We start from the raw sequence: 24581 nt of genomic DNA, 5'->3' as shown, positions 1-24581 counted from the left end.
CGGTTTGGTTCACTTTCTAATGGACCGTTGACATGGCTTATTGGGCCATTCTAATACTGGCTAGTATGCACTTTTATAAATAAAAATAACCTATCACCTAAAACAAAAGTCATGGCTCTTGCAATATTACACTCATTGATTTTGGCATACACTAAGTTGATTTTGGCACACCTTATGTGAGACTGTGAGAGCACAGTTTTTTTATGCTCTTCTCACATGAAAGTGTGTCAATATCACTTAAGGGTGTACCAAAATCAATTCTCGTTGAATATTTGTGGGACCTTTTTTTCAAACAAAATTAAATACTTGTGTGACCTTGTAAAATATAAAGCAATGCCATTTTGAAAACAATAAATAATCAAATGTGACAATTCTTCCGTTAGAATTTTAGAAAGGGAGTATTTAATGTTAGGAAAGATTAGGAGAATATATTTCATTGTTATCATTTAAGTTAGTTTCCTTAATTACAGCCTTAATTTACTCAAGATAATTCTTAGAATATCTTGTGATATTATCTTAGGAAACTATGTACTCTACTTATATGATTTGAGATCAATGAGAACACTCAAGCTTTGAGCCCTAATTACTTTGACATGGTATCAGTCGCTCAGGAATTTTAATTGATCAAAAAAAAAAAAAAAAAAAAAAAAAAAACACAAAATAGAGACACAAAAACAGAGAACCATGGCTGGTGATGATACACCACCGCCTCCACCACCGCGAATAGATATTACTTCCCCGTATTATCTAGGTCCGCATGACAGACCTGGTGACTTCATTACTCCGACCCGACTTCGTGGCGAAAACTATGATGAATGGGCTGGTGATATACAAACCGCATTGGAGGCTCGTCGAAAGTTTGTTTTCCTTGATGGAACCATTACTACTCCTTCTTCTCCGTGTACTCAAACGGATTGGAATACAATTCACGCCATGTTAATCTCATGGCTCATGAACACCATTGACCCGGAAGTGAAGACCACTCTTTCGAAATACAAAGATGCAAAACGTTTATGGGATACTCTAAAGATGCGTTTCGCTGTTGTTAACGGTCCGCGAATTCAGCAATTAAAATCCTCAATTGCTCGTTGTGAGCAATCCAAGACTATGTCTGTTGCTTCGTACTTTGGCAAATTAACAAGCCTCTGGGAAGAATTGAACAACCATGAACCTCTAATCACCTGTTCTTGTTGTGATAAATGCACAGCAGGTCCTGCACATGAGAAGCGTCGAGATGTGGCTCGTTTACATGAGTTTTTAATGGGGTTGTGTTCTGAATTTTATGCTCAGACTCGCACGAATATACTTTCTCAGGATCCATTGCCTTCTCTTGATAGGGCATATCAATTAGTCACTCAAGATGAACGAATTCGTCTCTCTACTCACGTTCCAGAGGAGCAGCCACCAGATGTGGTGGGGTTCGCTCTCCGAACAAGCCAGGGAAAACAGAAGCAAATTGCCTCCGAGGACAAACCTGATAAGTCTGGGTTGATTTGCTCCCATTGCAAGAAAACAGGTCATCTTGTCTCTGGTTGTTTCGAATTAAAGGGGTTTCCGGAGTGGTGGCCTAACCCCTCCAAGCGTGGCAAGGCAGGTGCTAGGGGGCGTGGGCAGGCTCGAGCAAATGCTACCACTGCCGGGTCTGCAGCAACCAATGCCGAGGGTACTGGCAGTGCTTCCCACATGTTCACCGCGGATCAATGGAAGGCGATTGCCGGGTTTATTGGTAACACAAAAATTGCCGATGATCGTTTGAATGGTGAGTTTGATAATGCATTATGGATCGTGGATACCGGGGCTTCTAGACATGTTACTTGTTGTGACAAGTGGCTTTTTGATACTCAACCCATCTCTAATTGCCCGGTTGGTCTTCCGAATGGCAAAACCGTTTATGCCATAAAGGAAGGCTCGGTTCGATTATCTTCGAAAATCATTCTTACTAATGTGTTATTTGTTCCTGATTTACGTTGCAATTTAATTTCGGTATCACAATTAATTGATGATACAAATTATACTGTCCAATTTAACTCAAATATGTGTGCTATACAGGACCAGTCGAGGGAGCTGATTGGAACGAGTGTTAGGCGAGATGGACTATTCTACTTCGAAGGAAGGGCTTCCGTGCAACATGTGGCTACTTCTGAGTCGTCTGAATTGCTAGCACTGTGGCACAAGCGTTTGGGTCATCCTTCGGAAAAAGTTGTTAAGCTTCTCTCTCCCGTTCAAAATTGTAAGGGTCGTTTAAATAAAGCATGTGAAGTTTGTTTTCGTGCTAAACACCCTAGAGATAGTTTTCCCATTAGTGAGAATAAAACTACTAGAATTTTTGAAAAAATACATTGTGATTTGTGGGGTTCTTATAGACATGCATCGTCTTGTGGTGCTCGTTATTTCTTGACAATAGTGGATGATTTTTCACGTGCTGTTTGGATATATTTGCTTATTGATAAAACCGAGGTGTTTCGTATGTTTATGTCTTTTGTGGCAATGGTTGATAGACAGTTCTCTCAAACAATTAAAATTGTTCAAAGTGATAATGGCACAGAATTTAATTGTTTGCGTGAGTTTTTCAATGCAACTGGCATATTATTTCAAACCTCATGTGTCGGAACCCCGCAACAAAATGGTAGGGTAGAGAGGAAACATAAACACATTCTCAATGTAGGGAGGGCTTTGCGTTTTCAGGCTAATTTGCCGATTTATTTTTGGGGGGAGAGTGTTTTAGCTGCTGCCCATTTAATTAATCGTACTCCCTCTCCTCTTTTGCAAAATAAGACCCCCTACGAAATTTTATTTGGCACTCCTCCGTCTTACTCTACTATTCGTACCTTTGGGTGTCTTTGTTTTGCCCATAATCAGAAAACTAAGGGAGACAAATTTGCTAGTCGGAGTCGTAAGTGTGTGTTTGTGGGTTATCCCTTTGGGAAGAAAGGTTGGAATTTATTTGATCTTGAATCGAAAGATTTTTTTGTGTCGCGAGATGTTAAATTTTTCGAGGATGTTTTTCCTTTTCTTGATCCGACCTCATCCAATATTGTACCCGAAAATATTGTGCCCATGAATATTCCTGTGGATTTCGATTTTATTGATGTCACTTTGGATAATCAAGCTGATTGTAACTTGGGTAATGAGGTGCAAGTTGGAAATAATGCTACATTATTTAATGGGGAAGAATTAGTAGTGCTTTCACCACAAAAGGAAAAGGAGGCAGACTACTCCGCAAGCTCCCCGCGGCATACGAGTGCTCACCGCGGGGAGGTTGCGGAGCCTGCTGCTCCTTCCACTCAGCGGCTCACGGATCAGCAGCCACGTGAGCTTGCTGCCTCTCCTCAACCACGGCAGCCCCTTGTCTCTTCTCCAGCAATTTCAGAGCACAACACAAGCAGCGCTACCCCTTTAAATCAACCCCAAACAGCAGCTCAAGAAGAACAATTGGGTCGGGGTATGCGTGAGAAATTTCCCAATGTTCGACACCGGGATTATGTGACTCACACGGTCCTCACTAATAGTCCATCATCTTCATCTCCTAACACTCCGTCTCCAAAGCATCCCTCAGGTACTCCTTATCCTATAGCACATTATATTAATTGTGACAGTTTTTCTCCATATTACCGAAATTTTATTGCAGCTATTACTTATGGCAAAGAGCCAAGGTCTTTTAAGGAGGCTATGAAGGATGCAGGTTGGAGAAAATCAATGCAAAATGAAATTCAGGCTCTTGAAAAAAATGGAACATGGACAATGGAAGATCTTCCACCTGGCAAGCGTCCTTTAGGGAGTCAATGGGTGTACAAGATCAAATATAATTCTGATGGGAGTATTGAACGTTTAAAATCCCGATTGGTTGTCTTTGGCAATCATCAAAAGGAGGGCATTGACTACACCGAAACATTTGCTCCTGTGGCTAAAATGGTCACTGTTCGTGCCTTTCTTGCTGTTGCAGCTTCTAAAAATTGGGAGCTTCATCAGATGGACGTCCACAATGCTTTCCTCCATGGTGATCTTGAAGAGGAAGTCTACATGAAACTTCCTCCGGGTTTTGAGTCATCGCACCCTAATAAGGTATGTCGCCTTAGAAAATCCCTATATGGCCTAAAACAGGCTCCTCGATGCTGGTTTGCTAAACTTACTTCTGCTTTGAAGGCATATGGTTTCTTCCAGTCATACTCAGATTATTCTTTGTTTACTTACACTAATTGTCGCACACAAATTAATGTGCTTGTGTATGTTGATGATCTAATTATTTCTGGGAATAATTCCGTTGCTCTAAGGGCATTCAAGGCATATCTCAGTGACTGTTTTCATATGAAGGATCTTGGCACTCTGAAATATTTTTTGGGCATAGAAGTCGCCCGTAGTTCTTCTGGTTTGTTTTTGTGTCAGAGAAAATATACCCTTGACATTATTTCAGAGGCAGGATTATTAGGTTCTAAGCCCGCCGATTTTCCTATGATACAAAACCACAAGCTCGGTCTAGCAAGTGGTCCCGTACTTTCTGATCCTGAATCTTATCGCAGACTTGTTGGCAGGTTGATCTACCTTGCAGTCACTAGGCCGGATTTAGCCTATTCGGTTCATATTTTATCTCAGTTCATGCAGGAACCAAGAAAAGAACACTGGGAAGCAGCTCTGCGAGTTGTTAGGTATCTAAAGGGTACTCCGGGTCAAGGGATTTTGTTACGTTCTGACAGTGAACTAACTCTGCAGGGTTGGTGTGATTCTGACTGGGCTGCATGCCCCTTAACACGCAGATCTTTGACAGGATGGCTGGTGTTTCTAGGCCTCTCACCTATTTCTTGGAAGACCAAAAAGCAACCAACTGTGGCTACTAGTTCGGCAGATGCAGAGTATCGTTCCATGTATGCCATCACTTGTGAATTAAAGTGGTTGAAGGGTCTTCTTTCGAGCTTAGGTGTACATCATCCCAAGGCTATTAAATTGTTCTGCGATAGTCAGTCTGCATTGCATATTGCTAAAAACCCGGTGTTTCACGAACGAACAAAGCATATTGAAGTTGATTGTCACTTTGTTCGAGATGCTATCATAGATGGACTCATTGATCCCTCCTATGTTCCTACTCATGTTCAATTGGCCGATATCTTCACCAAAGCATTGGGCAAATCGCAATTTGAACATCTCCTTCCCAAGTTGGGCGTCTTCACTCCACCCGCTCCAACTTGAGGGGGGGTGTTAGGAAAGATTAGGAGAATATATTTCATTGTTATCATTTAAGTTAGTTTCCTTAATTACAGCCTTAATTTACTCAAGATAATTCTTAGAATATCTTGTGATATTATCTTAGGAAACTATGTACTCTACTTATATGATTTGAGATCAATGAGAACACTCAAGCTTTGAGCCCTAATTACTTTGACATTTAACAACGTTAATTTGGCAGAAATTGAATTCTTTTTTCTTTTTATTTTTTGTTTGACAAAATTGAATTGAATGCCTTCTATAAATGAGTGACATTGAGTCATTATTGAAGTGATGGAAGAGTAGTTAGATAACTTAGATGTGTTTTTAAAAATTGATTTCAGTTATGGGTGTTCTTGTAAATGTGTTTTTGGCAATTTTCCCCTTATTGTTTACATTAGATTGTAGAAATTGAATTGAATACAATTCACCTACTTTTTCTGTTCTTCATATTTCCAAGGAAAAAAAAAGAAAGAAAACTGCAATGTAATAACAATGATGAATTACAAATTCTTAAAACACATGTATGTGTTTGTCTATAATGAATGCTACCACATCTTTAATTAGACTTTACTAACTTTAATTTATCGAATTTAGCATGAACGATTATCACTTCTTCTATTGATTTAGTCGCTATTAACTTTTGTAATATGGAGTATTATTAAATAATTCTCCAATTTGATTCTCTTCAAAGTTTTATACTCAATGAAAAATAAACTTAGCTTACATCGAATCTTGTTAGATTTTTATAGAGTGTAAAACTTATTTATGAGGTTAGGCTTTTGGTTGAGTTGATCTTATTAAAAAATTAATCTGAACTTATACGCTAACAATATCATTCATAAAATTTTTGTAACATTTGTGATGTTACAACAATGAAAAATAAAGTGAGCTATTTAAATATCCTTCATCTTAATAGATTTGTTTTGATGAAACATAATCCACATATGAGCAAATTAATTCGCTACTAGTATTTGAAAAACATAGAATTATAGACCATTGCATGTTAACATATTGCAAAAACATTTTGTTAATTAAAATCCAAAAATCTCCATCCTTCTTCTCGAGATAAAGAAAAAGGAAGAACCAAAATACAGAGTACATGGGATGATCAACCACTTATAGTTGTATCTATTTTATCTCCTCCTATCTTATTCAAAACTAATGTACCATAAGAAGTCCCCTATGCAAATATTCACATACAATAGTGTTAATACTAATGAACTAGTCCTGCTCCCTCCGATCCTTTTTGTTCTTTCCATTTTAATTATATTTGTCTCGCAAAAAATTTCAAATGGGAAGAACAAAAAGGATTCAAAAGGAGTACTAATTAAATCTATATCCCGCTTCTGATTTTATCTTAAGGAATCCTGGCTAGGAATAACACATTTCAACCATAAGATCTTCCATCAAATGTGCCATAACCTCATCGCCGAGCTTTGTTGCAACTTCTTCCCTTTCTAATTGAGTATCACTTGGCCACCACCCTCCCTCTTCCATGTCCCTAATGTAAACTTGCCTCTTGTCCTTCACCTCCCACCCTAATATTAACTTTTCATAATGTCCGTCTATCCAACCCTCAGCTGCTTGTAACAAGGCATCATTCGCCTTTTGTGCAACATTTTCGCGAAAGAAGTCAAGTAATACATCTTCAAGATCACAGTTGTGAATGTTTTTTGATTGTATCCTAGCATTCATAATGCTTAGTAAGTGTTGTGCTTGTTTTTCAACTTCGCTTACATGGCTTAGCTCTTCTTCTTCCTCCTCTTCTTCGTCCTCTTCTTCTTCACTTTCACTAGATAGAATATAGCTAGGTGTTGAGCAAGGTATGATCGAATGCTTAGGTACTCGATCTACAATCTCGGAGGATGAGATTAGGCCTTCGAGATTAATGGGTTCTAGTCCGGCTAAACATTCAAATCTTCCAAGCTTTTGCATAAGCCTATCTTGAGTCCCTGCCAATCGAAAATTCGAGAGCATTAGGTTAGATTAAGCTACTTAGTAGTAGATGAATTTTTATATGGGACAACATGTTAAAGACATGTACGTAAATGATCGAATAAGGTACCTTTTAGCCTTGAGACTCTAAGAGTGAAGGGTGAGGAACCTCCTTCATCATTGTAAGGAAAATCCAAGACAGATATTGGGCTTGATTGTTCCTTCTCACTTTCTTCATTAAACCACATTTTCTCCTGCAATCATATTCAAAATGTAATTAGACATTGCTCTAAATTGCTTATGTAATTTTTATATCAATGTATGAAACATAGAGAACAAATCAAGTATTTCCATAATAAGAACAATTCAATGTATTTGTAACTTGAACAAAGTTTTTAGGCCCAACAGCAAGCCCATCATATTCTCTAACCAAATTTCTCCCAATATTGTTAAGGGTTTTTCTTTCTATGATTTAATTAAGTGAATGTTTTTTATGATGGAATTTCAAGCAAGATTTTCTTTCTACGGTTTAAATAATGGTAAACTATGAAATTATGTCGTAAGTCAGTCTAATGTCTGAACATTGCTTATCAAAATATATCAACTTAAGCTATTGACATTCACTTGCGTAAGTTGCGTTGTCTTACTTTGTCAACTAGAAGTGCTAAAAGAATTTGACATGCAAACCTCATTTCTGATTAATTATCCATATTGGTAAACGAATCCCCAACATAGAATATGTCTAAAAATTGCACATTGGAAACAAATATATCTAAGCAAGTTTATATACAACAGTTAAAAATGATCTAGTAAAAAATGAGTACTCCCTCCGTCCCTTAATTAGAAGTTGAAATCTAATTAAGGAACGGATGTAGTATTATATAAATTTAGAGTTTAAGACTAAGGAGTATTTGTACCAAACATCACCTCTACTTTCCTAGTATAAAACACCGACCAAATGTAAAAATGTAGCTAAATTATTAATAAATGGCTTCAATGCACTTACTATAAACATAATTAATAATCTGAATCGGAGTACATCTCATAATTACGATATAGATTGGTGGTCTGACTATAATAGTTAGAGTTAATTATAGCATAGCATGCCCAATTTCATAATATTATACGGAATATTTTAATTAGAGCTGTGATCAAATAATATCTCGAATTGTACGAAAATGCCATGGTCCAGCGAGTTATGATAGCCGTTGATCTCGCTGAGTGGCATAACGTGGCAAGAAGGGACGGTGATGATTCCCTGGAAAAAAACTACTCTTCGTATGTGGCAAATTAATTCTTACACCACCAAAAATATTTCCCCACGAATCAATGAAATACTCCCGCACGTGAGTGTCATGCCCGTTCCCCACTTCCCGCCGCCATATATTTTCAATGTTTAATCTTTATTTTTCTTTAAAACCAAAAAGTCATTAATTATTTACTAATGAGTCAAACTTAAGCTAATTAACGGCATAGATTACATCTTAGACTAAAACGAAAGCTATTTACCAAAAAGTCATTAATTAATTTCTAATGAGTTAAACTCAAGCTAATTAACGGCAGAGATTACATCTTAAACTAAAACGAAAGCTATTAACCAAAAAGAATATACTCTATAAATTGTATTCTATACTTCTTTCGTTATAATTTTACATTTCAACTGTTTCTTAATGCTTGCCAACGGTATAATTATTACGCTTCTTCATTTTCAGATCAAAATTAGGCAAAATGTGTAAATATTGTGAGAAATTAAAGTTTTGCAATTTATTAAGAAAATAAAAAAGAACCATACTACCCGTCAAAAAAAAAAAAAAAAAGAAAAAGAAAAAGAACCATACTAAGCTACTAGACTAATGAAATAGCATAAAATAAATAAGATTAGAGAAGTATTAAACACAAAACATATACTCCGTACTAAATAAGATAATTATTTAGTATATGTTTTACAATAAGTGTTGCACTTATTAGAAAACCCGAGATTGATATCATAAGATTTACAACTAATGAAATAGCATAAAATAAATAAGATTAGAGAAGCATTAAACACAAAACATATACTAACCTTAGCAACCGCTGGCTTAACGGAATCATCAGCAGCTATTACGCCCACTATTCGGCTGACCACTTCTTCCTCCATTTTCTCACTCCTTTCAACGGCGTCGTTTTCACTAGAACAAGTCAAACTATCCGAATTAAAAGTAAGATCCGACCAACTACTCTCACTTTTACCGTCGCTATTACTATCACTCGTCGTAGTTACCGTCGTATCATTCGACAAATCCGACGGCTTATACTTCTCCGTTCCAGCAACACCAGACGATATCCACCGTTCGATCTCATCATCATGAACACCTTCCTTCTTCAAAACAACCACTACATTATTGTTACTCTTCTCTCTCTTCCAGAAGCTTCTCCTAAACAACTTCTTCGAGAAGCTTCTAGGAAGGAACCGTTTTCCGTCACCGGATTTTGCCTGAGAGTTAAACGGAAGCATTTTCACGGCGTTGATCAACGCCATTGACGCTTTATGAAGCGTCCCCGAAACGCTCCTGTTTCTCACCAGGATACGTTTCGGAGGTTTCATATTATTACTATTACTATTATTATTACTATTACGGTGGTTTCGAGTCATTTCATTCTCAATAATGCTGCGTACCGCAACGCAGCATTGTCGACGAGGAAATGATCGGAACCCATTGGAGGAGCACGAGCTTAAGTCATCCCTGAGGTAATCCTTCAGCATCCATGGCTTTCTGAATGAGGACGATTTCCTCGCTTGACTTTCCCCACAAAATGACACCACAAGCGCCATATCTGTCTATGTGACGGATAAGTTAGGTTACAGCCTTGAGAGAAGACGAACCTAAAGAGAGGTTAATGAGAGTGGACTTGATAAGTGAAGTTGATTGGAGAGGTTAAGTAAAGGAAGGAGAAGAGAGAGAAAATGGAAAAAAGGAAGATTCGAGGAGGTAGGAAATGAAGATCTCAAGAATGAGTAGCTAAAATTAACTGGAAAATAAATTTATTAAGTGAATATTTTTGTAGAAATCGAATCAAAATCCAAGTAAGTGTGAGAGTGAGTGAGTATTAGTAGAAGTGATTAGAAGAAGGAAGGATGGTTCGTTAGTTAAAAATTTGAATCTTAAGCATCATTAATTAAATGATTTGATTTGGATTTGAATTTGATTGGGAAATTAGGATTAGTAAATTAATTAATCAAAGAAGTTACGAATCTTTGGGTGTTAGACTTGAATGCGACTAAATAGTTGACCTTGTAATATAGGGTTAAGTCGTAATTAATGAGGAGAGATAAAATACAGGTTATTTTAGTTGGTGTTGAGTGGTAGAGTCCACGTGTGACCAGGTTTTGTGAGGCAGATTTTGGGGGTCCCACTTTTTTGCTTCCAATTTGTCTTTTTTGTTGGTGTTGTGTCAAACTCAATGTGGCAAAAGACAATAATGTGTGTTTAAGCTAAGGTTGGATTTGGTGATAAAGAGTTGAGTGAAAATAATGGATCAACTTAACTAACTTTGGTGTTATGGTGGATTGTAATCAACATCAATAATATAAGGTGGGTTTATATGTTTGGTTTGTGGTTGATGATGATGTTTGTTTGATGGTTTTGATAGTGGATAATGCAATGCAATTGTGTTGCTTTGCTTAGAATTGACATTCATGCATTTTGCTTAATGTAATCATTGATCATTGCTAGCTAGACAGATGAGCAAGTTTCGTCTATATATATTAAGCAAAAGCTAACGAACGTTCGCATTGGAAAAGGTAGTTAAAAGTATAAAGATTAAATTAAAATTAACATTAATTACACTGATCGACGCGTGCTTTTGTCATGCTTTCCCAAATTAATACCATTTTAGGCAATATTTCAGATGCTTATCCAACGCCCTGGGGGTGTTCGTTAGCAAGATTTTATATATTATGATCATCATAGGAAATTTTGTTAAAATGTAGTTGTAGGTTTGAAAGTAAGTGAAGGATTAGTTGAAATTTTAATAATTATTAAACAATGAAGTAGCTAAATGAATTAATTATATATGATATTGAGCTTAATTATGACTCATAAGCCATAAGCTAAAATGAGATATGAATATTGATAGTCTACCTTACTGATTACCTAAGCTACTATACATACAATCATTGATCGATCTAATATGATATCGATTGTTCATTTTTACATATATATGTATGTTACGTTGGAAGTTAGAAGTTAATGATTTGAACTATTATAGGAAAAAAAAAATGAAAGGTAATTGACTAATTGTGTCAATTGATAATTTGAACTCATTAACATGTGATTACATAGCTTAATAATCATCTATTGCAAAATCAAATAAAAATAGCTCACACTAACATACAATAGATTTATCATTTTAGTGATCTTATACACTAATACACTGATCCCAATAAATTTTCTCAACATTTCAAATGGGTAGAACAAAATAAAACGAAATAAGATCAAATAAGGACCATGATGACTTGGATCTAAATGTTTCATACACCGTTGTGGCCTTGTGGGCGGTGGGAATACATGTCTTTAATGTCAAATTTTATTAATCTTTCATTACAGTATGATTTGTAATTAAGTATACATATATACTGCATGTTGTAAGTATTTTATTTGAGGAAAACCAAACTACATTCTGTTGGCTTTTATGGAGCTAATTAATAACAACCAGCATAATATTGGTTGTCATAACTCATAATGATATTACGCTCCTATAGTCCTTTCATGTTAACTACGAGTACTAGCTCAATACTACTGGTAATATTAACTTTTTTAAAGGCCATGTGTTTTAATTGCATGCCTTTAAATCCACTTATTTCAAATTTACAAAGTTCAAAAAATTTCAAATAATATGTCTAAAAAAATTTATTATAAAGTTAAGAAATCATCAAAATATAAACACTAATTACACTGATTTTACGTGTGTTTTTATCATGAATTCCTAATTTTATATAATTTCCAAGAGTGTATTTAATGCTTATATATAGCCCTTAGTGCTACATATAGCATTACCCTAAATTCAAATAAAATCAAATAGATTAAGTTAATCATTGAATTTATATAAAGTGAAAAACAATTGAATTAAACACACTATTACAAACATTCTGGTAAAGCTATCTACTATGACAAGTGTATTCAAATTTAAAGGCATAATACATTGCATTGTACTCTTTCTATCCCAGAATAACAGACATAGTTAACTTTGCACACATGTCGATGCACTCAATTTTACTTTATACAACTTTAATTCCTGCACAAGTAGTTTACTCCCTTGTCAAATGTATGTATTGGAGGTTGTGCAAAATCCATGTTTTTTTGTTAATACTAAGGAGAAGGACCCTTACTAAACCTCAACCCTTACGGTTTTTTTGGTCTGGTATTTGCAGGTTAAGACACTTTGAGAGTGAGGGGGGAAGGGTAAGGGATCCCCTACCCTCAAAGTGCTGACCAATAAAATTAAACCCCCAACCTCAAGGTTGGAAGGTACAATCCTTACCACTAACCTTTTTTTTAAAATATTTTTTTTTTAATATTTTTTAAGAGAATGATCTTGACCGAATTTCAACCCTTATGATTCTTTTTTTATCCGGTATTTACGAGTTAGACACTTTCCAAAATTCAAGTGATAGTAATGAAAAACCCAAAAGTTACTTATTTTATAAGACTTTGTGGAAACTTGGTGTGACCAATAAAATAAATCTTGGACCAAAAGGTAAATGGGGTCAACGGTCAAGGCTTAAAGCTTCAATCTCTTTTAAAATACAAGTATAAACATTTAATCATTGTGACACACCTTTTTAATTAGGAAAATACGAAGTATATATTGTACTGCGTATAGTATATTTGATAGCTTGAAAAAATTAGGGAGGTCATGCGGGCTTTTTGGGCCATTTTTGTCTTTTGGAGTTGGGCCAAAAACAACTAAAATTGCATAAAATTCCATTTCTAAACCCGATCAAAAAAATATTAAAAATTGGGTCGGCCTAGGCCCAACCCAACCCGAAATCAGGTTGGAAAAATGTATCTAAAATTCGCCCAAATCAAATGAGAAAATACATTTTACTTAGGCCCTGCTCTTAGAACTGCTTTGCTCTGCCAGATATAGTAAATCAAATATCAAATATTGTCTAGTTAAATCAAATACTGTAAGAAGAAAAGTTAATCTGCTCAACTCTGCTCATTATTGTCTAGTCAAATCAAATGAGAAAAATACAAAATATCGTAAGTAAAATGCTAGATCAGATCATATCAAAACTTAAAAATTCACACTAAAATACCTTAAATAAGGTGAAGGCAACAATGCTCACAAGATTCGATTCTACCTAACTTACAAGAAACATATGATTTGAACTGAATAATTAATATACCTAGTAAAGATCTTCAAATTATTTCACAAATAAAAAATTTGTTTATCTAAGCTAATTATAACACTAATTAGTATCATTAGTGAAGTGTAGTACTTGATAAGTTGATAACACCATAAATCCCAAGAAAGATATGGTATGGTATAAATCCTTGACAAACGGGCCTAAAACCGAGATTGGGAATCTAGAGATTACTGGTATTTAAAATAATGGGCTGACAACCCGTTTACCCGATTAATATTATTCGGGTTCGTCGATTCCTTTGCGGATCCGAGATATCTGGATTCTTGTGGACTCCATAGTTCCATCACAGAGAAACTTACAAAATTGGCGACTTCAGCAATTCTGTGAATTACAGCGGATTTTTCCAGAACTATCCAGAATTTTCCTGGTAATTCCCACCTCTCTTTCCCTCAATTTTACTCCATTTTTTTTTTTTTATGATTTGCTTCATGTTCATTGCAGTATTTTTTCGTGCAAGATATTTTGATTTGTCGGTTGTTTTGGATCTGATTGAATTGAGAATTTGATGCATTTTTCTAAATGTTGTTTGAATATTGGTGTTCTATGAGAATTGGTGAATTTTATGAACAAATTTGTTGTTGAAATTTTGTAATTGTTAGAGTAATTTTTTTTATTTAAAATGAGGCAAAATGTGAGTGATAAATTACCTTCATTTCTCTCTAGTCACATTTACCATGTACTACTATTTTTAGATGTTCGGAAATGAGTACGGAACAAGTGGGACTTTAGGAGCATTATTAAATTTTGCAAGGAAGGACCACTTCTTAGTTCTTACTATGTTACGAATAGAATTTTTAATTTTTGGGTGTCAATTCTTAGTATGTATCTGGGACTCTGGGTCGATATGGCCCTCCTATGTCAAAATTTAGTCTAGCGTACCAAAGTAAGGAAATCTACCCTAAGTGCCTCTAGTGAGACTTGATCGAAGTCATAACTCATAAGGTGCAAGTCTTGGTGGTTAAATCGGCTTGGGAGGAAAAGAAGGTTATTTGGCTTTCATAACAATTTTAGTGGTCGTTTGGTTGCACTTGAGGAGTTAGACTTACCTCGTAACCTATGGATTTTCACTTCGGAGGGATGGGATAATATTGCTTGATTGAGCCTAAGAAGTTGAATTTCCCTTGAAAATGACTTAGGGTAACTATGGTCATGTCAACCAAACTATATTTATGTCCTGGATGTTAGGATTCCCATGAATTAGAATGTCATTTAAACAACACCTTAACATAAAGAGTAGTAATTAGTATGCATATTCCATACCTACTCGAGGCCAGGCATATATTGAACTCTAACAGAATATAGCTGGAAAGAGAAAAGCTGTTTGTTGTAGAGGATGGAGTAGGTTGATGCTTTGTATTGATACGTGAAGTACTGAGTAGCCATTGGAATAAATTTCTTTCATTTATAGGTTACATGTCCTCTTTTCGTTTGGGAATTGAGGGGCTTTGTCAGTGTAAGTGATGGATTTGTGGCAATTGGACGAACTTGGCTAAGATTCTGCATTATTAGGAGACTAGGATGCAGATCATAATGGAGAAAACAATAGAAAAAATCTTGTAATTTTCACTAAGACAGAATTATAGAGTTTCTCTTGCATTCCTCGTGTCTTTGAGAATTGAAAGCTGCAAACAGGTCTTAAGCTCTAGTTCCTTGTATTAAGCTCCTCATCTCTAGTATCAAAAAACCTGATTACTTGAAACACCGTCAATGCTGAAATTAACTGCCAGACAAGGAGGCCAGCCACAATGTTGTGTACTTATACGGCTTTACATAGGTACTGTTGAATTTTATGTTGATATTAGACCGTATGTTTCTTTTCAAATTTGCCTTATTATAGGTGATGACATTCCATGGAACACTGACAGGCCTATAGTGAAAATCAATAAATATGCCTATGGAAATTTTAAAAAGGCTTGAACTGATTGGAATTCAATGTTTTAAGATGAAATACAACTGTAGGAATCAGAAGCTAAACTGGTTGGCATTGTCATAAGCCTGAGGCACAATTAGACTTTGACAGTTTGTTTATGGGATAACATGATCTGTTAATGAGCATTAATAGTCGATGAGGAGTTTCCTTGGCAAAGATAATTAGGCAATTAAGTGCCTGTGACGACAGTGAGTAATATAATTGAAGGAAGCTTAGGAGTTGGAGTTAAGGAGAATAGCATGAATTTCATACCTTATTTGTTTTATGTTGGTGATGCCAAGGCCATCAAATGATTTACAGTTGGAGAACAATAAAACCACTTAATTGGTTTGGTAAGAAACAGTCTAACAATAGACCTAATTCATATTCCTTGCCAAATTAAATACTGTTAAGGGTTGGGGAGGGAAGAACTTAGGCCCAAATTCCAAAAGATTGCACCATGTACAATGACTCCCCAACCATAACTTTGAGCATATGGTAACTAAGCACCCAGTATCACAGTTGGAGGTTAAGGAGCCTTGTGAATTCATTAACTGCTTGATCTCCAGAAGGCATATATTTTTGAGGTTATAATTACCACTCCTAAGGAATGGAATATCGGTTTGTGCATCAGAACTTCAGTCTACCACTTAATCCTACTTTTACAGCCGCCCTACCTTGTTGGATGTTAGTAAGAGTGGTATGCTGTAGTGACATTGATTTCTTTTATTTTCAATTTTTATAAAGACCACTGTTATCAGGCATTTAGTTGCTTCTGCTGGTATTAATACCTGGAATTCCCTTCCATCTGATATATTCAGCACCTTAGTGCAATGTGACATTGTTGTATACGGTAGTCCTATTATTAAAGATCTTGTATTCTCTTCTTATATTGAACAATGGCGAATGATTTGATGATAGGTCACTTACACATACCTTCAATATTATAGTCGATTTACAGAGTGACAATGTGTGACTATGAAGGATTCTTGCAGGCTTATATCTTGCTTCTAAATTACATTTCTCTTGTTTGATATATATATATGTGTGTGTGTGTGTAAGTCTGATTGTCTGACTATTCTGTACCATATAATCTATAATATGGCAATGTTTTTATTTATGTTTCAGGGACTCAGTGGAACTAGAGATCATAATCAAAACGGCAATACTTAATCTTTAACTTGTTGCTTCAAGCTGCACTAATTTGCTTGAGCTACTCACATTGTTACATGCAGGTTATAGCAATACATCATATGCAAATTCTACCATTACAAAACAAAACACGCTTTTGACTATCTATTTCCCTCCCATCACACATCTCTTTTATGTTTCCCAGTCACTGAATGTTCAGTTAGTGATTTTGCCCACCCACCCCCCTGCTTCCCCATAAAAGTACATTCTAATTCTAGCAAAAGAATATTTTATACGATAATCTTGCTTGAAAATTCATGCCGTTCAAATATTTTGGCATGAGTAGTAGTAAAATAAGGCCTGTGCACTCCTAGCTATTACCTGCATGGAAATCCCATGCTCTCTCTGCACTATCTAAATGGAATAACTCCACAGCGACACTTCATAACCGTCGCTCTCTGTGTCATTCCAGCTAAATTCTTCATATGGATTATGAGGTGGAGGGAGTAAGAGTCCTTCAGCCATGTTTACCAGTAACCCTGGCATGTCATATAGTGCCTCGTCATCCATGTATTCAACATTTCCCTGCAAAGCCTCGCAGTTATTATTCCTTACCTCATTGTCACCTGCATAAGCTTCGATAACATTATCGTTTATGTTGCTACTCTCCCCCACATGCATTTCTGACCCTTCCCCTGCAAATGCTTGTGCTGCTTCAGCTGCTGCCTTCTGAATATCCCTAGTGTCTGTCGATGCAGGAACACGCAATCTCCATGCTGAGTCTGCAAAGTTGAGGCATGCAGTCCTACCTTTAAGCGCCAATGCAGCTACATCGTGTGCTCGTGCAGCCATCTCAGCAGTAGGATACGTGCCAAGCCATATCCGAGACTTGTTATTAGGGGGTCGCACCTCACAAACCCACCTATTCCCATTCCTCTGCCTCACACCCCTGTACACAGGGTGCCTCGTCTCCTTAAACTTCTTCCTCCCTGCCTTCTTCTTCGGGCAACTCGACGCCAACACCATCTCGTCATCAGAGTGAGAACCCCTCGGAGCGTTTGGGTCAATCCATTGCATATTTCCTCCATCCATACTGTCTCTAACCAAATATTTCGTACAACTTTTGATTGCTTGTTTTGAGCTAAATAACTTTTTGTATGCTACTGAAAAGGACAGTCTTACTGATGTTTTTTGAGTTTATAAGTGGTTGATTAGTTACAACATGTGTTATGTCTTTATATCAAGAAACTTAGGATTAACAAAATTGTTTAGCAGTGTTTAATAATACAGATCAAACATGGTAAGACACGTGTAATATATCTGATACGCGGAATCTAAACATTTTAGCTAGCATAGTAGTATCTTCTTTTTGCTTCTTTTTAATTATTTGTCCTTTAGTTGCTAAAAGTACAGGTGTATATACAACTAATTACCATGTGTCCCTATTGGAAAGTGAGATGATTAAATACCACGTGTCAATTCGAAATTGGTGGACAGGTGTTCGTTAAAAATAATTAACTGTTTTCTTGGATATTTCGGGTGGGTAGACCCATGTATATTTTCAAATATTTTGAAGGAAAAAAGGGGACAGGATTACGAAACAAACATTTTTGCTTAACTTGAAGGGGGACAACAATGTCTTTTTTCAGTCTAGGTAAACTTAGATTAACACGTGTCCATGTTTAAGTTGCCACTTGGCTGTAATTAGTGACACTTAATTACTATAGTTAGTGTATATTGTTATTTTAATTATACAAATGAACTTTTTCATAGTATCTAATTACGTACTTTAATTTGGTACAATTATAAAATTGTGAAAAAGTGTTCTAGATTAGGGAGTGATGGAGATATTTTGGGTTGAATGGAAGTTTGAAACGTGTTGATTATTTTCATTACTTAATATGAATGATATTAAATGATAAAAGAAAAAAGTGTGGGTTGTAGACTTGTAGTAGTAGTTTGATTCATTTTTGGTTTTGATGAAGTCATGAAGAGGACATCTATGACATGTGACAAGAGTAGAATACTAGAATGGGATGTTCATATTTCTAGGATGGTAAGGAAGGGAGACTAGGAAATAGTAGTAAAGTTTCTTTGTCACTTCGTGTTTTGATAAATATATTATGGTGTGTTTGGATTCTAAAATTTCATTTGAAATTCCAGAATTTGGACAATTATAGTGTTTGGATGTCCAAGAATTTCAAATGAGGAATTTGTCCAAATTATACAACTACCAAGTAATAACCCATGAAGGTAAGGATTTCAAATGACAAGGTAAACCATGTCATTTGAAATACTCAAATTCAATAATTCAAATGATGCATTTGAAATGAAATCTGTCTTCCCAAACACAACCTAACGTATTTTAATTTGGATACTAGTCCGAACATGTAGTTTTCACTTAAAAGTTTTCATAATTTGAAGTTAGTAAAGTTTCTTCGTCATTTTGTGTTTATGATACATATTAAGTTATTAACGTAATTTAATTTGGATTCTAGTCAATAGTCAGGACATGTAATCTATTTTAAAACAGGAAGTTGGAAAGACACGTGCACTCTTCTTGATTTTTCTGATTAAAAAAAATATGTAACCCAATTAAATAATCTCATGCCTTAGTTGTTCACAATTAAAATTTAGATTGACTTTTTAGTACGGAGTATGTTTTACTTTTAAAATTCATTTTTAATAGTTTTTTTTTTTTCAATACGAAGTACTTATTTAACACTATTTTTTAAAATATTTTCTACGGTATACCCTTATATGAAATTAAAATACTAAGCAAAAATACAAATATAAGATACAATTATTATAACACATTAAACAGTCGTGAATCGTACGGGTTTATACGGGCTTAAGACTAGTTTTCACTTAAAAAGTTTTCATAATTTGAATTTAGTTATATAATTTTATTGACCGTTATGAGTTTTTTACCTAGTTGAGTTGTGGGTACACATTTCATTGTACAATAATACTATAATTAAGAGTAATCTCATATTCTCATTATCACTTGTAAATATGAAAGTATTGTTTTTTAGGTTATACATAAATTTTATATAAATTGTTTTTATACTTGCATATAAAATAGTATTTTTAACTAGGGATTGGGAATGCAGATTATTGAGATTACTCGTATCAATCCAAACACAAAAGATTTCTTTTTTTTTTTCTTTTTAAAGTCACACTTTTATGTCTCCAATTATATTGTTACCATAATAAGTTTGTGTCAATAGTTGTAATTGGTACAAAACAAAATGCATGTTAAAGTTATCCTTTCTATCTTACTCTGTATTTTAACTTAAATCATACAACTCGAAATACTCCCATATCTACAAAATATAGGATCCTTACAAGTGTGTTACACAGAAAACTCACATCATAATAGTTGCACTGTTGTACATGTAATATCTCTATTCTCAATTGTAAATTTGTAATCGCACTCAAAACTAATACTTTGACAATTTTAATTGTACCACAGAAAGCTCACATAATTTCTCAATTATAAATTTGTTATCGCACTCGAAACTCATTCTTTGACAAAATTAATTTAATTTCACGAGCTGGCAATTAATTGAAAAATAGTAGCCGTCACTGATATTAGTAGTCAACATTGCTTAGGAAATAAGAATTGACTCAATCTATATACATGCATGCATGAGTAGTTATCAATATAATCTTCGACGAAGGTCCAATAAGTAACATGTCTTATTCATTGATTTTGAATCAACTTCTGTGAGCCACTACTTCACTTATTAAGATTATTAACTGTGCTTATCACCTTTTTTTTTTATCTTATTTTTTGTGCACTTATTATACGCGCTTATCCCACGCTCTAATTAATTTTCAGCTAAAAAAGTCTTTTCTTTTCTTTTTAAGAAAAAAAGGAGGTTTCAGAATTTGTTCATTTCTAAACTTGGGCCCAAGTTGAGCCCACAATAACCTAATTATGGAATATGCTGAATTAGCCAACATACTTAAGTGAAGTCCAGCTTATGACATTGATTTGATACTTGCTTAATGTGTTAATACAGTGTTTAACTTATTATTTCAACTTTAATTATATGTCACGTTTTTCTACTTTATTTATTTTTAAATGTTAAATCTAGACTATAGTTGTGATGGGACTTATGTTATGGAGCAATATTGTGTGTGTTAAAACCGTAGTTTGTGTACCCTCCTCCAACCGTTTTCTTTTTTTAACTGTACTACATTTGGTCCATTTGGATAATTATGAACATGTGCTAATTATAGATTCTTTGTGTATATTATATATTTCACCATTCTTTAATAAGTGTAATATTCGAATTTCGTATTTCATAAATAATAATCCGGAACTTTCTATTATACTCTCTTCGTTTTCTTAACTTAATATTTATGAAGTCTTACTATGTTCCTAATCAAGTAATGTATTTATTTGAAAACCACAGGAGTCGAAGTGTATAAAAGTAGCAAAGTTTAATTTTGGATTGTAAAAATACTAGATGTGTATCTTGAGTTTTAATAATTATTGTAGGACTGCATTCGCCTTTATTGGAGAAGAGATTAACCACATTTAAAATTACTCTGTATGAAAATGTGGCCATTTGGGTTTCCTTTCTAAACCAAAATTGAATAGATAGGGTTGTTTTCTTAAATCCTAACATGGTTTTGGAGCCCAAGTGTGCTGGGCCTTTCATAATTGGACAGTTATATCAAATTGGTTAAGGAACCTTAAAGTATTGGTGGGTTTGTTTATAGAGACACACTTACTTGTGAGAGAAAGTGTTGAAATCAATTGTTGTCTACTTATAAGAGCAAGATTATGAGACTCTCGTCTTAAAAGGTTTAGTCAATTACGGAGTAATAATGACTTGAATACATTTAAGACGTGTGTAACACTTGTTTGGTGTATTTAACTGTTAAAGTACTGGTTAATATATAATTAAGTGATAGAGTATATAACATATTCTTGGGCCTCAACCATCAGTTTAAACTTTTAGTTGAGATGGTCCGTTGACATTTTTTTAAAGAATACACTTCTAGTTTGGTGCGTACCAATATAAATGTAGGCAGTAGGCTTTATTGCTACCAACTTGTAATGAGCCTAATGACACACCATTTGGCATCGACACAAGCCATGAAGCCACTGCATTAAAATTGGAAACAAAGTCTCTCCAAGCTTAATACTTCCTTTATACATCACATATGTGTACAAGTTGTGGGCGGTTACGAGTACATTAATCCACTATAATAAAAGTGCAGAAGCCATAATAAGTACAAATACATACATTTTGCATAATTAATCATGTGAAATTTAATGCATGTAAAACATATATATGATAAAAATGAGTGTCGACAAGAGAGGAGTATGTGAGTGGGTTAAGGATCGTCTTTAGAACATACCTTGAATCAGTTTGTCTTTTATGAACGACACTACACAAATATATTTTCAAGGCTTTATTCGTTTCCTTGTTTAGGAGTATTAGGGTTTAACCTAATCTATTTTGTAATATGTAATTTTCCTCATGCTTAATTAATATAACTCTCTCATGCTGACTCATCAATTTTTCACCGGAAAATTCAAGAAAGGGTGGCAGAGGGACCAATTTGCTTCATTAAAAAGATGGGGAACCAAAATGCTACAAATACAATAGTTGAGGGCCCGTATTTATACTTAGCTCTTCTAATAATTACAGTTGTGAAAAAAAAACCATGCATATGAGTATAAAAGTTTAGGGGACTTCTAGAAAGGTTACCAAAAAGACCCACACTTCGTCACTTCATCTTCAAGCTCAATTACTCCATTGTTTATGATGTCTGGCTAGGAATTTGGTGAATATTCAGAGCAATAGAAAGCGAAGATGGCAAAACTCACATATACTCAAGGTACGGTCATCGATCCTCTCTTCTTAAAAATTAATCTCCATTTAATTATATAATCAAATCCTGCTATGTTATTGAAAAAGGGGGGGGGGGGTTTCTGGAATTTGTGCTTATTTTGGTTGATTTTGGTTCAAATATGCTTGATTATGCTATTTTGTAGTATTGTGCGTAATTGTAATTGGTAAAGATTGAATTTTTGTTGGTAGGGGTCCTTAATCTTTTGGAAAAAAAGAAGTGCAGTCCCTAAACTAATGCTGACTCAACGAGAGAAGTCCCTAAACTTTAGCTTGGTTGACAGTAAATATCCCTCAACTTTGTTGCCTCAGATTTTCCTCCACCAGAAATGGTGAGCCAAAGGTGGCAGAGGGACTAATTTGCCTCATTTCAAAGATGAGGGACCAAATGTGCAACTTATGGTATAGTTCAGGGATCGTATTTTAGCTTATCTCATTTATTCTCACATTTAAGAGTTGATTGTGGGTCGGGTCAAGCCACAATCTAGTAAAGTTGATCTATTTAGATTTTTGTTTTTATTGGATCAAATCAACTATAATTCGACTAAACAAAATCAAACATAAAATTAAAAGTACCATTCTAGTCACATCTCAAAGTTGGTTCGACTCAAACCGATTACCTCCAAAAGAGGTGAAACATGGGTGTTGGAGAAAATCACATCCCAAAATCGTACAACATTTTAGTGTCTAATTGGGGCGAAATGTGGAGACCAAAGAAAGCACAACTTTAGTAAGAGCAATGAACTTTTATATGATTACTCTGACTTTGAAAGTTCCATTAAGCTTAAATTAATGATAATTAGTGGCCGAAAAAGAAAAGTTGTAAAGATGATAATCATAATTAGCTTAGGCTTTACAAATCAATTAAAGAAATACATAAAGGAAGATATCTCATATTTGGTATTCGAGTATAACTTAATTAGGAAAGGACAAAAACTTTCTACTTTACTTTTATTTGTATTATTTTAATGTTTTAATTTATTTATGTTTGGATATGTGGCGACGAGTATGAAATGTGTACGATCAATGCATTGGTGAGAAGAATTATTTGGTGGTTCACATTTCCACTTGCCTATTTTATGAAGAGTTTAAAAATACCATTATTTTGCATCATGGTTATGTCAGCTATATGCTCTAATTAATTTCTGATATTTGGCTTAGCCTAATTAAGGGCCTGTTCATATTTACTGAATTGAGCTGAACTGAACTGAACTGATTATTGGAGCTGAACTGAATTGAACTGATTGGAGCTGAACTGAACTGAAATTAAGTAAATGTATACAGGCCTTAAGTTACCACTACTAGGCTTGTAGCCAACCTTTTTGAGTTGAACTATGAAAGTCTAACTTTTATTTGGTGCTAGGGTTTTAAGGAAATTTGACATTCTTCAACTCAAACAAGTTAATTACCACTTGTCATATTGATATTTGTAACTTCATTCCTTGTGATATAAAATATATTGACCTATCATCTCTCATCTGTAAGACAAAACCCTCTCGATCAATCTATAACCCTTATAAAAGCCCCAACCACCCTTACTATTCCAAATTTACTGTTCCTTATGAACAGGAAATTGACTTTTCTGCCCTCCCCTGCCCTTACCACCCTTCCCTGATTGCCAAAATTGCCAGGGGTGGTTCGGTCTTTTCGCTTTGCCATTCCAGCTGTTGTGAGTGAGCTGACGCGTGGCATTCATCCTGTTTGATTAGCTTTGTATTCTTTCTTTTTTCATTGTTCCATCCTGATTTTTGCTTTCTTTTTCCATTTCGTTTTTGTTTTTCCTTCTTGATTTTAAATGGGTGTTGCAGTGATTAGTTCGATGGCGAGGTTTCATGGAGCTGCTGGTGGTGTGGCTTTGGATGTCGTTGTTGCTTGCTGTAATTGCCGGTGCTATTTTAGTCTGAATGAGCTGAAGCGTGAAATCAAACAAATGAGGGAAGCAATCTGATCCCGATCAATAATTGTTCGATGAGTGCCATCAACAAATTATTACCATTTTTAGCTTTTATCTTCTTCATTTCGTTCTTTGTAAGGTATATGGCTTTGTTTTAAAATTTAACAATTTTTTCCCCGCTTCTTGTTGTTAATTGTAAATAGATAATAGTGTTTTTTTGTTTTGGTA

General features: G+C 34.9%; 1 pseudogene; it reads right to left on the bottom strand.

Annotated features, from left to right (window-relative positions):
* Positions 1-16859: 16859 nt before the first annotated feature.
* On the bottom strand, positions 16860-17962 carry LOC145582541 (dehydration-responsive element-binding protein 1D pseudogene; annotated as a pseudogene).
* Between the last annotated feature and the right edge of the window lie 6619 nt (positions 17963-24581).

Source organism: Chenopodium album, chromosome 2 (genome assembly GCF_948465745.1).
Source record: "Chenopodium album chromosome 2, dcCheAlbu1.1, whole genome shotgun sequence".
NCBI lineage: Eukaryota > Viridiplantae > Streptophyta > Magnoliopsida > Caryophyllales > Amaranthaceae > Chenopodium > Chenopodium album.
Note: the sequence above shows the minus strand (reverse complement) of the source record. Positions and strands in the feature narration are given on the sequence as shown.